Source organism: Melopsittacus undulatus, chromosome 2 (genome assembly GCF_012275295.1).
Source record: "Melopsittacus undulatus isolate bMelUnd1 chromosome 2, bMelUnd1.mat.Z, whole genome shotgun sequence".
NCBI lineage: Eukaryota > Metazoa > Chordata > Aves > Psittaciformes > Psittaculidae > Melopsittacus > Melopsittacus undulatus.
The window spans coordinates 15,402,808-15,415,052 of NC_047528.1; the positions used below are offsets into that span (position 1 = coordinate 15,402,808).

Here is a 12,245-nt window from a genome sequence, read left to right on the forward strand (position 1 = left end):
GGACAATATTTAGGAGGGATGAAGTCTGTAGACAGGAACTGGAGGAACTGAAGGTGACGCAAGGTGACAGAGCACATGGTAAGAAGGCTTACAGCAATAGCAGCAAGAGATATTGAATAGAAAGCAAGAAAAGTATGGGGGTCACACGACACAAATGCAAATAACAGTATATTTCACTAAGCTTCATTAACTCATAGAAAACATATATATGTGTGTATACATACATACTGCATTAGGCTTTATCAATCTTTTCTTTCAGCTTTATGAGAAAGAAACCCCATTACATCCTGTCTAAATCAAGACTTCACAAGTCATGGTTGTAAAGATTAACTTTTTAAAGGTCTTAAGAAAGCATTTCTCCATTTCCTGCTTTGCTTGCTCTACATGACTTTAAAAGTATGCGTCACTGATACCCTAAATATTCAATATATACAGCTAAAGCAAACACAAAAAGCATTCAAAAGATTTTTTTTCAGATTTTTATCTTGAAATGAAATCCCACCGCTGCAATACTTTTATGATATATTTGACTGTAATTTACCTTGAATAGTTTCAGTAATCTCTTTACTAAAATGACTGAGGGGGGGATGTGGGGGAAGCTAGTACGCTATACAGATTTCTTGATATTAGAGGTGCTGGACCTTTAGAGTCTTGGCAGATCCATGTGTGAGTAATTTTGGTCCAAGAACTGTTAAGGAAATGGTAGAAGAGCCTTCATAGCAAATCCTAATATATTTTAGAATACCAACTGGGGTAGCTCTAGCAAAGGACTAATGTTAGCTTAAGGCATCTAGAAGACATACTGGCATAACTGAAGCACAATCTCAAAGTAAAAGAAAATCTTCCAAATATCCCAGGCACAATTTGGGTAGATAATCCCATTTCTTAAAAAAACACCTGAGACCTTATTTTGTAGGACAGATAAGTAACTTCCCCTCTCTCAAAACCACAAATAGGTCTTGCTTTTCCTGGATACTGCAATCTTCTAACACAGACCAACAGCTTATTTTGAATATCCTTGGTACTTTCATTAACAAACAACTGAGAAGCAGCCTCCTTAATATTATTTTATGTAGCTATAATACATTTAACTGCTTATGCATTTCCTACTGGAAGCCACGGAAGACTAAAATCAGCAGTTCAATAGTTCAACTCCATTCTCGTTCTGTTTTATTGTAATACTGTAATTCTATTTTTAAAATAAACAGGATTCCTGAGCTTTAGAAAAAATATTTAGTGGTTTGGGATGCCAAAAATGAAGTCTCTGCTCTCGCCATATAAACATAAGAAAGGTAAAATTAGAGCTTTGGTAGAAGAAACACATATAAGACTACCTAGAGAATGGCACCACTTTGTTATTACCAAAAGCAAAGGTTTACTATTTGCTTTGGGTTTGCTTTGGGTTTTTTTTTAATAAAAAGTCTGCCTTAAGAATGCAAATACACATGAAAGAAGACAGCTGGCAGACTACAAACAGAAGAAGGAGTGGAATTCAAAACACCTTGGCTAACAGGAGTATCATGTGCAGCACAGAATGCCATTACTATATCGCTCTGCTTGCACTTAGAACTAGCCATGGAAATTCTTGGTTTGCTACTCATGGCCTCTTTTAAATAATAGTACTTTTCAAAACACTCTAAAGTTTCTCTTGTTGTGATGAAATAAGTATTCATCTTATTAAACAGGCTGGACTACGCCTTTCTTCAACAATGGGTAAAATGCTGTATACTATTAGACATCTGGGACACAACTCAGAATGCTCAGCACAAAAGCAGTAAACTTTAATAAAAAATGTGCTGTCTAAAGACCAGATTTGGTTTCTCATGGTACAGTCATGACCAACAGAAGATCACTACGTTTCAAATAGCAATTCAGTAAGACCAAAAAGAAATTATGTTGCTGTTCTTCAGGAGTCATAATGTTCTCCATTGCGTTTGATGCAATACGAAAAGATACTCATAATTCAATGACTCAAACTTAAGAATAGGTCAGACGGTCCAATACATTATTTGAGTCCTCTAAGAAAGAGGCTTAAAAAAACAATCTACAAATGTAAGAAAAAGGAAAGAAAAACAAACAACCAGCTACTGGCAAAAGTTGGTGAAAATGATTCACCAGATGCACCAGTACTCTCCTAGTGCTTCTTGGAAATCCAATGGTAGTATTTCAGGACTCAAAATGAAAAGTCCTCAAAAGCAAAGGAAAACAGTGGAAAAAAACGAAATAATACATTTACTTCTAATATTACTAAACAGGCTATATACATGAGTGTAATCATGTGCATATATTGCCCTTTCAATTTAAATTCCTAACACAGCCTGGATCCCACCTAAGGTATGTGCATCAGGCTACAGAAGTGAGTGGAAATTATTTTTCCTAGAAATCCGAAAATGTGTACATGATTTCTTCATATAGCTAGAGTCCATGGCAGCCAGACAATACTGCACTTCCGGTTTAAGATATATGTTAGTCAACAGAATCAGATGAAGCACAATGGAGAGGGAAGTAAAATAAATGCAAGATTATTGGCAGAAGAAACAAGAAAAAGGTTGGCAGCAGTGCAGCATTTGGGAGAGAGAAGCTACAGTAAAGGGACATTTAGAGAAGGAGTATTCATAGATCAGGTTTAGTTTACCTCTACCATAGAGTCTCTACCAGCAGCAAAAATTATATAGATCCTACTGCAATACCAACAAACCCCAGAAGTTAATAGGGAATGAAAGGCCATTCAAGAAAACAACACCCCAGGTTCAAAAACATTAAATAAGTGCTTGAAATAAGCAGGGTCTAAGGGAAAAAAAATTAAAAAATAAAAAAAAAATATGTTAAGCGTTTTAACCTGCTTGTACAATAAAAAAAGCCTAGTAATTTATAATTCATGCCCAGGTGGATGCTCTTCAAGCTCTATACCTTTCCTCTGCTGAAGAAAAACAGATAAAGCAGAAAAATGAGGGGTTATTCCTTCCCCCCTTTTCATACCTTTAAGGAGAAGTTTATGAGACCTTTATTCAAGTCATAGAGTCTAACACATTAGTGCACAGGGCCATTATACTGCAGTTCTGAGACAAAGAGACCAAGTTGCAGATGGTCACCCTGTCCCTGAATCTTCATTTCATACCATGCTTTATCAAATCTTTTAGATGACATTAAAAAAGTGTTAGAACGGGAGTGTTAAATTCAGCTCTATTAACAACAGCCATGAAGGGAGTAAGACTTTCATTGCAACTCTCCTATTACCACAGTGTCCTTCCAACATACCTCAAGACAGTTCAGGAATACAGAAACCTAAGAACAGGCAAAAATATCATCCAGCAAGAATTGAGTGTTCCTACTAAAATACGATATGATACGAATGTAAGTGGGAAAATCCACTTACCAATGTTTTCTGCCTTAAAAAAAAACAACAAAAATCCCACTAATGAGATTTAGTCTGCAATACTGGAATAGTACCAATAAATATCACTAACACATTCCTTTTCAGTAGCAATGCAAAAAAGCTGAAGTTTTTTTAAGCCATAATTCCTTAAATATGGTTATCCCTTGAATTCTACAAATGCCAAACATCAGTGTGTCAGAACTGAAGTAAAATAAAACGTAGCTGCTATAGTGGCAGACTAGAGAATACTCTTCAAGTGCTACTCTAAATATTGACCTTTTTGAAAAGTTATTCAGGAAAAAAATGGACATTCTCTTTCAGAAAATTATACTCTTTTACAGTAAGGTGCCCGGCGTGTTCTGAACATTGCATTATTTGACTATAATGAAATTTCTCCAAAAAAGTTAAATGGGAATTGAAATAACAGGAAGAAAGTGCTAGCCAAAATGCCAGAAGGAAAGCAAATAATCACTTCAAAACTGATTTCTTTCACACATATCATTCTCCATACAAAAGACAGCTAGCACAAATCCAAAGATGGAACTATATTAATCTATTAGAGTTGCTGGAAAGCTGCTGTTCTGAATCAGCTGAAGCCTCACACCTGTTATATGTGGAAGCCAATGCATTCTGGAAGTTATGTATTTAGTTCCCTTATCATGCTTGATATTGCCCAGTATTGCCCTCACTGTATTTCAAGTGCTGCAGAGATCAGAAAGAAGCAAGAAGTCACTTTGGTAAATCAGTTTTAAGTTACTATATCCTACAAAACATCACTGGATTTTCCTAACACAGGAAATTCATACATCTATAAAGGCAATGGACTTGTAGTCCTTGTTTCTACCAGACACTGGTCAAAATGAAGAGCTAACCTAGGCTGGCGTACTCCTAAGACAGGTCATCTCCATAGTCCCTCGTCTTCTCTTTCCTTTTAACTTTTTTGTTCTGGGCTCATCTGCCACATTCTTCCTTTGTACGCACCCTCTATTTTCTAACTTTCCCTTTTCCTCTGGCAAGCACCAATTAACCAGAGAACACGCAGGTGGCTTCAGGACTCAAAGCACCAGGCAAAATTAAAAATTACATAGCCTCCTACACCTCAGTTAATTGTGCAACTGTGAAATTTCCACCATCCATCTGACAGGGACGATATTTTCCACAACCAGGATGCAGTTTTGGTTTAACTAATAGAGACAGCATCACAATTTTGCTTGCTCTGGCCAAGACAGGCCTGAAATACACAAGCATTTAAAGAGCAGTCAGGGAAGGCATCCAAGCTTCTCTCAAGGGCAGATAAAAATCAGCCTTTGGGCTCTCATGTGGACAGCTCAAATACACTGCAATTGTGGCAAAACCGCAGGAAAGGAGAGAGCTCTCTAACCATTCAGCACAGGAATCCAGAAAGAGATGAGCATCTGACTATGCATAAATGAGAATGATTTGAGAGAAGGAAAAATTACAATGTTGCATTTGCCAATTAAATCCTTAACATGATAATTACCATGAATAATATGAATATATTACATGAATAATTTAATGATACAACATTTGATTCAAATAATAATGGGGTTTTTATTTTTTTTTCCATTACTGAAGCCATGAGGGACCTTGGCACAGGGCTACCTCCTAAGTGACTCTTGTAGATCTGTGCAAGGCACACTCCAGGGTCAGTCTCATTCTTCTGTCAACACATGTGCAGATCATTGGAACCATGTCTCATGGCTGAATTTTAAACCAATTCTGGTTTTCTTATTCCAAAGCAAACCCCCTGGAGTCTTATACATCACTGGCTACCTACACACTCCATCTGAAGTGTGCTGTGTGTTGTAACTCTTATCTCTCCCTCCGCTGCTATTATTCGCTCTTTGGGTGTGCCCTTTGGAAAGAAAGCCCTACTAAAGAATTTAATATCATTGCAATACTTAAAGGAAACCTCAAGAAACAGAGCTCCTAATCACCAGGGATTAGTACAATGTAATACCCTGAGTATACTTTTCCCCTCTCTTCAAATTTTCTCTGAAATTTTGGGATGAAACAGAAAATTCCATTATGCACAATTAGCACAGTAGCAAAACATACCTGCATCTTTCTAGGGTGGGTTATTTTCAGCTTTTTCGTATGTTTACTTTTCTGCTTAATTTCTTATTCCATTTTGTATGCAACTATTGAACTTCTGCTTTTCCTGTTTTCTCGCTAATGCAATCATAGCTGAAGTTACTTCCATATAAGCTAATAAAAGTGCATCTGCTTGGAGAATTAGTGAAAACAAAAAGTCTATAGATTTTATAAAACGTATCAGTTTGGTTTTAAATTGTCATGGCAACACTGACGTCTTCAATTTGAAATGACACTGTTAATATTTGTGGAATGTTGTACTCATAATATATTTTGGGAAGCCACAATAAAGAAGAATAAACTATTATTTTAGAATATGAACCTGGGTGACATGAATACATCTCATCGCATTTAAATTTATTTAGCATTTAGCACCTAGAGTTTACAACAAAAATCGCCTCAGAAAAGAGTCTTTCTGATCTCAAATATCATTTGCTTAAGTCAAAACAAGGCAGAATTTTATCATGCTAGCTTTATGGTAACTCCAATCTCTGTATGAGCACAGACATCTGAATTTATAGATTTAATTCCACATATAATTCTGCATATAGGCATTTCCCAAACCTATCATCACAGTGAAATAAATAATATTTTGAACACATAGAATCAATCCACAAAATGCTTTAAGGCCTATGGCACTGACAGGTAAATATTATGAATCATGTTGCTGAGCAAGGTAGTTCAGGACTACCTTTGAGCAGCCGAAGTCAAGCAACAAATGTAGAGCAGAGTACTGCTCAATGGTTAGGGACCAATCTCCTTGTTTCAGTTACCTGAAATGAAAGCTGTAGATTTTGCTATATTAAGTTATTAGGACAGACAAAACTTTATCTGCAGGCCAATGAAATGTAAGCCAAACAAAACACCTTCAGTCACAGAGTTCTGCTATTAAAGCTCTCATTAGCATTTAACTTTAAAGTTATTCCTGGCCATAACTTTAATGCTTAGAAAAGCCTGTCCAGCACAAATCTTCATTTGTAACTTCTCTTGTAATTCTAACACAATTCAGGAAGAATGCCAAATGCTCATGCATTCACTTGTTATGGGCTGCATCTACAGTTTCCCCTGTTCCAAGGTTCTCTTTCCTAATCCAGCTGTCACTGCTCTTGGTTTATTTCTACACGCAGGAAGAGCTTTAACTTTGTGTCCACACAATACACACAGAAAGGTGCATTGAACTGAAATGTAGCAGAAGGCAGAACAAGGACTTTAGAATTATTTTTATCTTGGGTTTTCATATTCTTTCACAGCAACAGAGCACTAGAGCTTTGTTAAGTTTTATCACATTTATTACATACTGTGCTAGAACAGCTTTACCATGTGAAAAAATAAAAAAGGTTTATTACATAACAGGAGCAGCTGCAACATGCTGCATTTTTCGCTTTAGTTTCTAAATGTTTCTAGACTATTATTTTGGGCTATGGTGATGGAAATGCAAAGATGGAGAGCGACTCTTCATCAGTGATTGCAGCAATAGGACAAGGGGTAACTGGTTTAAACTTAAACAGGGGAGGCCCATGTTGGATATATGAAGAAGTTATTGTAAGGATGGTGAGGCAGTGGAACAGGTTATCCAAAGATGTGGTAAATGCTCCTTCTCTGTCAGTGTTCAAGGCCAGGCTGGACAGAGCACTGGGAGACATGGTTTAGGGTGAGGCATCCTTGACCACAACAGGGGAGTTGTAACTAGATGATCTTACGGTGCTTTCCAGCTGTAACTTTCTATGATGTAACAGGTAGGTTTGCACAGCAAATAAAAAATAATTAAGGCTTAAAACAACTTTCCATTTTACAGCCTTCAAAACCAAAGAAAGGCAACATACAAATTTGCTTTTTGCAAACCTGTAATACCAGCATATCTCTTTACTAAATCCATAAATGAAGGTCAGCATTACTAGCACAAGTCTGTATTTTTTCACTGCTTAAATTCATGTTATGGATGACTTCAGAAATTCTTAAACAAAAGCAGTTTATGTACAAAATTTAAATGGCCTGATGAACAACAGCAATTAATCCTTCTTGCTTTCTTTTAGTGAAATGTACTCAACAAGAAGAAAAAAAGCCTTAGTAAAATTTATCCATACAAATAGAAGGTAATTTCTATTGAAGTAATGTTCTAGAAATCAGTCTTTGTACACCCACAAGCATCTACTGACATAAGTAAAAGGATTACGTAAGTCTTAACAGCATGAATTTGGGAAAATTGAACTACTTACAAGAGTCAAGTGCAGAAGGAATTACAGACAGGGTACTTAAAGCTATCAGTAGTGAAAACCTAAGATTTCACACCCATTTTGTACTCTAAAACTATCAGTTTTCAAATATTTTGTTGACTTTTCTTGTATCATATAGTCATGTTTCTGCCGCACCGATTTCAAGCTGAAGAAAATAAAAAGTAGAATGCAGTAACTTCAGAAAGGTGGGTTTTTTTTTTTTCTTTAAGCATAACAGTGAAGTGAAAGAATCAGATTTAAGGTCTGGGGTTTTTTCCCCGTCTGTTCAAAAGATTAGTGTTGGGCTTTTAATTTTTTCTTTAAACAAGGAAAAAAAATCTTTTTCACCAGAAAAAACGAAAGATTTGGTGCTTCTTCATGATAGTCATAAATTTGATGTAATGGCATGCATAGGATGCCTGTTGGAGAGGCTGCATTTCAGACTATCCAAGATAACTGACATCCACATCAGCATGCTTTGAACACAAGCCAAAAGTAACAGGACTCAAGAGCTTCAAGTACCACAAGGTTGTGTTAGAACCACAACTAGAAAAAGAAGAATCATCAGGAGGGGAATGGTAAATCTGAACTTGCATTTCATATAAATTTAAAATATTGGCTCAAAAGGTAAACAAATAGCTAGGAGGTGACACAGTGCCTCCATCTGATCTCTTGAAGCTCTTCAGGAAAGGAAATTTTATAAGTGGGAAAAAGACAGAAGGATGAGAATGGCTTGACCACAACAGAAGTTTAGTCTGTGAAACAGAGCGGGAGTCAGGCATGAGGTAACATTATACAGACCTTCATTCGCCAATACGACAGAGATTTCATGGATAGAGATTTTGGGTCTACATACCGACATTTCCCAAAAGTCCCATTTAAGAAAGTAAATTTTTTAATGAATTTTATCTTCCTATTTCAATATCCCCACCTTGATACTGTCCTGCACAAAATCCTTGTCTCTAAGTTGAAGAGACATGAATGTTATGGATGGACTACCTGCTGGATAAGGAATTGGCTGGAGGGCCACACACAGAGAGCTGTAGTCAAAGGTTCAATGTCCATGTTGAGACCAGTGATGAGTGGTGTCCCTCAGAGATCAGTGTTGGGACTGATCCTGTGGTGCAGTTGACATGCCAATGACACCACGTTGTGTAGCTTGGTTGATGCACTGGAGGGAAGAGATGTTATCCAGAGGGACCTTGACACTCTGGAGAGGTGGGCCGTTGTCAACCTCATGAAGTTCAACAAGGCCAAATGCAAGGTCCTGCGTTTGGGTCAGGGCAATCCCAGGCACAGCTACAGGTTGGGCAGAGAATGGATTGAGAGCAGCCCTGAGGGAAGGACTTGGAGGTGTTGACTGACGAGAACCTCAACATGAGCTGGCAGTGTGCACTCGCAGCCCAGAAAGCCAACCATATCCTGGACTGCATCAAGGGAAGAGTGACCAGCAGGTCAAGGGAGCTGATTTTCCCCTCTACTTGCCCTCATGAGACCCCACATGCTGTACTGCATTCAGCTCTGGGGCCCCCAAAATAAGGATGTGGACCCCTTGGAGCGAGTCCAGACGAGGCCACAAAGATGATCAGAGAGCTAGAGCATCTCTTCTAACAGAGACTGAGAGAGTTGGGGCTGTTCAGCCCCAATGAAACTGTACTTCACAGTCAGTGTATCCTTTTTTTTTTCCACCTCACAATTCAGGCCTCCTCAGCATCTCTCATGCTCTAGCTACAGTGTAAGTTCTACGATTTCCTCCTTCAGTGAAAAATACCCCAAACCCTTCATGTTAAACTCTGCCCTGGGAACACTTCACATATGAGAAATAAAAATAGCTGGTTTCTATTAAACTTATTATGCTGTGTTCTAGTGTACCAGCTGTCTTTCCCCCCTGCCAGGCTGGAGAAATGTTGCTTACTTAGGTTTACTTCAAATGGCCACCATTCTATGACAGGGTATGCTTTACAGGCTTGGGTAGCACTGAAGCTATGGGTACCATATATGTTTCATATTGGTCCTAAATTTCCTTTTTCCACAATCTCCAAAATTCCGTTTCTCCTTTTAATTATACCAGCACTAAGATGATGTTTGCAGACTTGCAATGACTCTCAAAACAAGCAGTAACAGCCTCTTGTGGCAGATGCACAGCAATGGCTTCACTCAGCTTAATGATTACCATCATTCTGTATTTATTGACCCTGTCTTTCACCTGAATTTATTGCCTCGATACCTATGGTGGGATCTCTTTCTCCTTATTTGAAAGGTCTATAGCACAATCTCCTGTGTCTGAGCTAGACATCTTAATAACTTTTATACCCACAATGTCTTTCAGGCGGCATTCAAAATGGGACAGATGACTCATACCACTAAAATACATACGTGTCTCCAGCAACTCTCTAAAGTACATCTTAAGAATCAATTCAGATATAAGATTCATAGTGTTAGAAAGATCCCAGCTTTCTATTCTGAAATTCTACAATTTAGAATGACCTCTATATCTGACAGCCCTGAATAATTATGTTATTAACCCACTGGCAACCCTCTTTTTAAAATAAAAAATAACTTTTTACTTCTGCCCTCTGTTTTCTTCTTAAATATTGCCATTATACTTGCCATCTTCTGTTCCTCAGGATGAATAAAGATTACATTCAGCAGTTCATGTCACACCTGACTTCTTTCAGACAACTTAAGGAGGAGGACCATTCATTTTTAGTCATCTGCTATTATTCATCCCAAATTCAAATTTCTTTTTAAGCTAATTGAGTTCTGTAAATCTGGGCTAAAATTCATTTTACTGGCACTGTTAACTTGAGATAGTTTTTTACTTATTCCCTGTAAATAATTGCTCATGCAAAAGAATCTCTCTGACCTCATTTATAGAGGACATTAATACAAACAGTTCATTAGTTCTTCTTGTATGCACTCATTTTTCCTAAATGCTCTAATTATGCCTTGATCAGGTTTTTTCAACACCACATTCCTGGAGGCTTCTTGCTTCCAATGAGTGTAGCTCCTAGTTCTATGTTTTTAGCAAACTCAAAATAATTACTTAAAGCATTCTCTACAGATAATTTTTCTTATGAAAGCTTACTTTCTAAGCCTGCAAAGCTCAAACTCTTTTCCATTCTCCTTACTTGGATGTGACAAGTACTTTTTAAATAATGTTTGGGTTCTGGATTTGATTTTTCTTCTAACCTCCAGAAATTCTTTATTCTTCTGTTCACTCACCCTTCAATTTATTTTTTATCAATTAAATACAATTTTAGCCTATTTTTGGAGGGTGTCCACCCCCTTAGAATGTTTTCCCCAGTGTCATACCTGTGCAATTAGCACTGAGCACTGAACATGCTCTAGAAGTCAAACATTATTTCTAGTGTGAAGCTTGAAATCAGCAAATACATGAATACACAAATAATACTTTTTTACAAAGTTTAGAAATTTCAGGGGCAAGCCAAGTACATAAATGCACACATATTTATCAGAAAAGCCCCAATGGCCTTACATTTCAGTTTGAAACATCCAAGCAAAAAAAAAATATTTCTCTTTTTGAGAACACTCTCCACTGTGTATTCATAGGGGCACTGCAAACATTTGCTACTGCCAAATTCGTGAACCTCAAATAAGCCTAGTTTTATTCTCACATCTCTGAAAAGAATCAGAGCACAAAAAGCAATCCGTAAACTGCTCAGTGGAAGCAGTCACATGAAAACATCAGACCAAACACAGGACAGATTAAGCACATTAATACTGATTTCAGAAAGACACATTAATATTGTGTCCTTCTATTTTCATTTACTTGTAAATGCTTGCATGGCAGATATGCTAGTTAATTCTAGTTAATAGTTTGCACTATTACACGTCTTGAAGCAAAGTTTTATGTGTTTGGACATTTTTTTTTGGAAGGGACTGTAAATCAGGAAATCAAATACTGCCAAGAAGATGTGTTTATTTAATTGGACCTTCAAGGGCATAATTTTTTTGGGCATGCCAGTGAATAAGAACATCTCTCAGAAGCGGCTAAATTAAAATGCATAAACCACACTAAATTCTGATAATCTCTACAGAAGGATTTCCTGCCACATGGTTTATAGCATCAGATTAAATATTTTTTACTGGGCACTATCATGGTCTTCCCGACTGTTCTAAGTATTGGCCAATGGAGGAGAATTTTAACAAGAAAAACAAACAAACAAACCAAAATCTACTTTCTAGGACCCTGTCTGCCTTCTAAATAAATGGTAGAAACTAATTATGTCTGTGAGGATACTAATTCCATGCTAATTAACTTTTTCAAAACCTGCTCAGCAGTGCACAAAATACTGGAGCAGTAAACCCAGTAAAATCTGAAACATGCTAGAGAAACTGTGTCATAGCTATGGGAAATCATCTCTGTCAAACACTTCCATACCAAGCACAGAAAGTGTATTTTTATTATTCAGTTTGGATGACAGAAATTAACAGTTCCATCTGCATTGCACTATCTGTGAGTTGGACTCTCTTTTAAGTAGAATCACTCATGGAACCATTATGTAAAAATCTGTGTG

The 12,245-nt window shown here is 37.2% G+C and overlaps 1 protein-coding gene across 1 annotated transcript in view; it reads right to left on the reverse strand.

Moving 5' to 3' along the window:
* The window catches only part of CWF19L2 (CWF19 like cell cycle control factor 2), a 77,050-nt gene that overhangs the window by 11,511 nt on the left and 53,294 nt on the right, over positions 1-12,245 (reverse strand). The gene's annotated exons all lie outside the window — the stretch shown is intronic.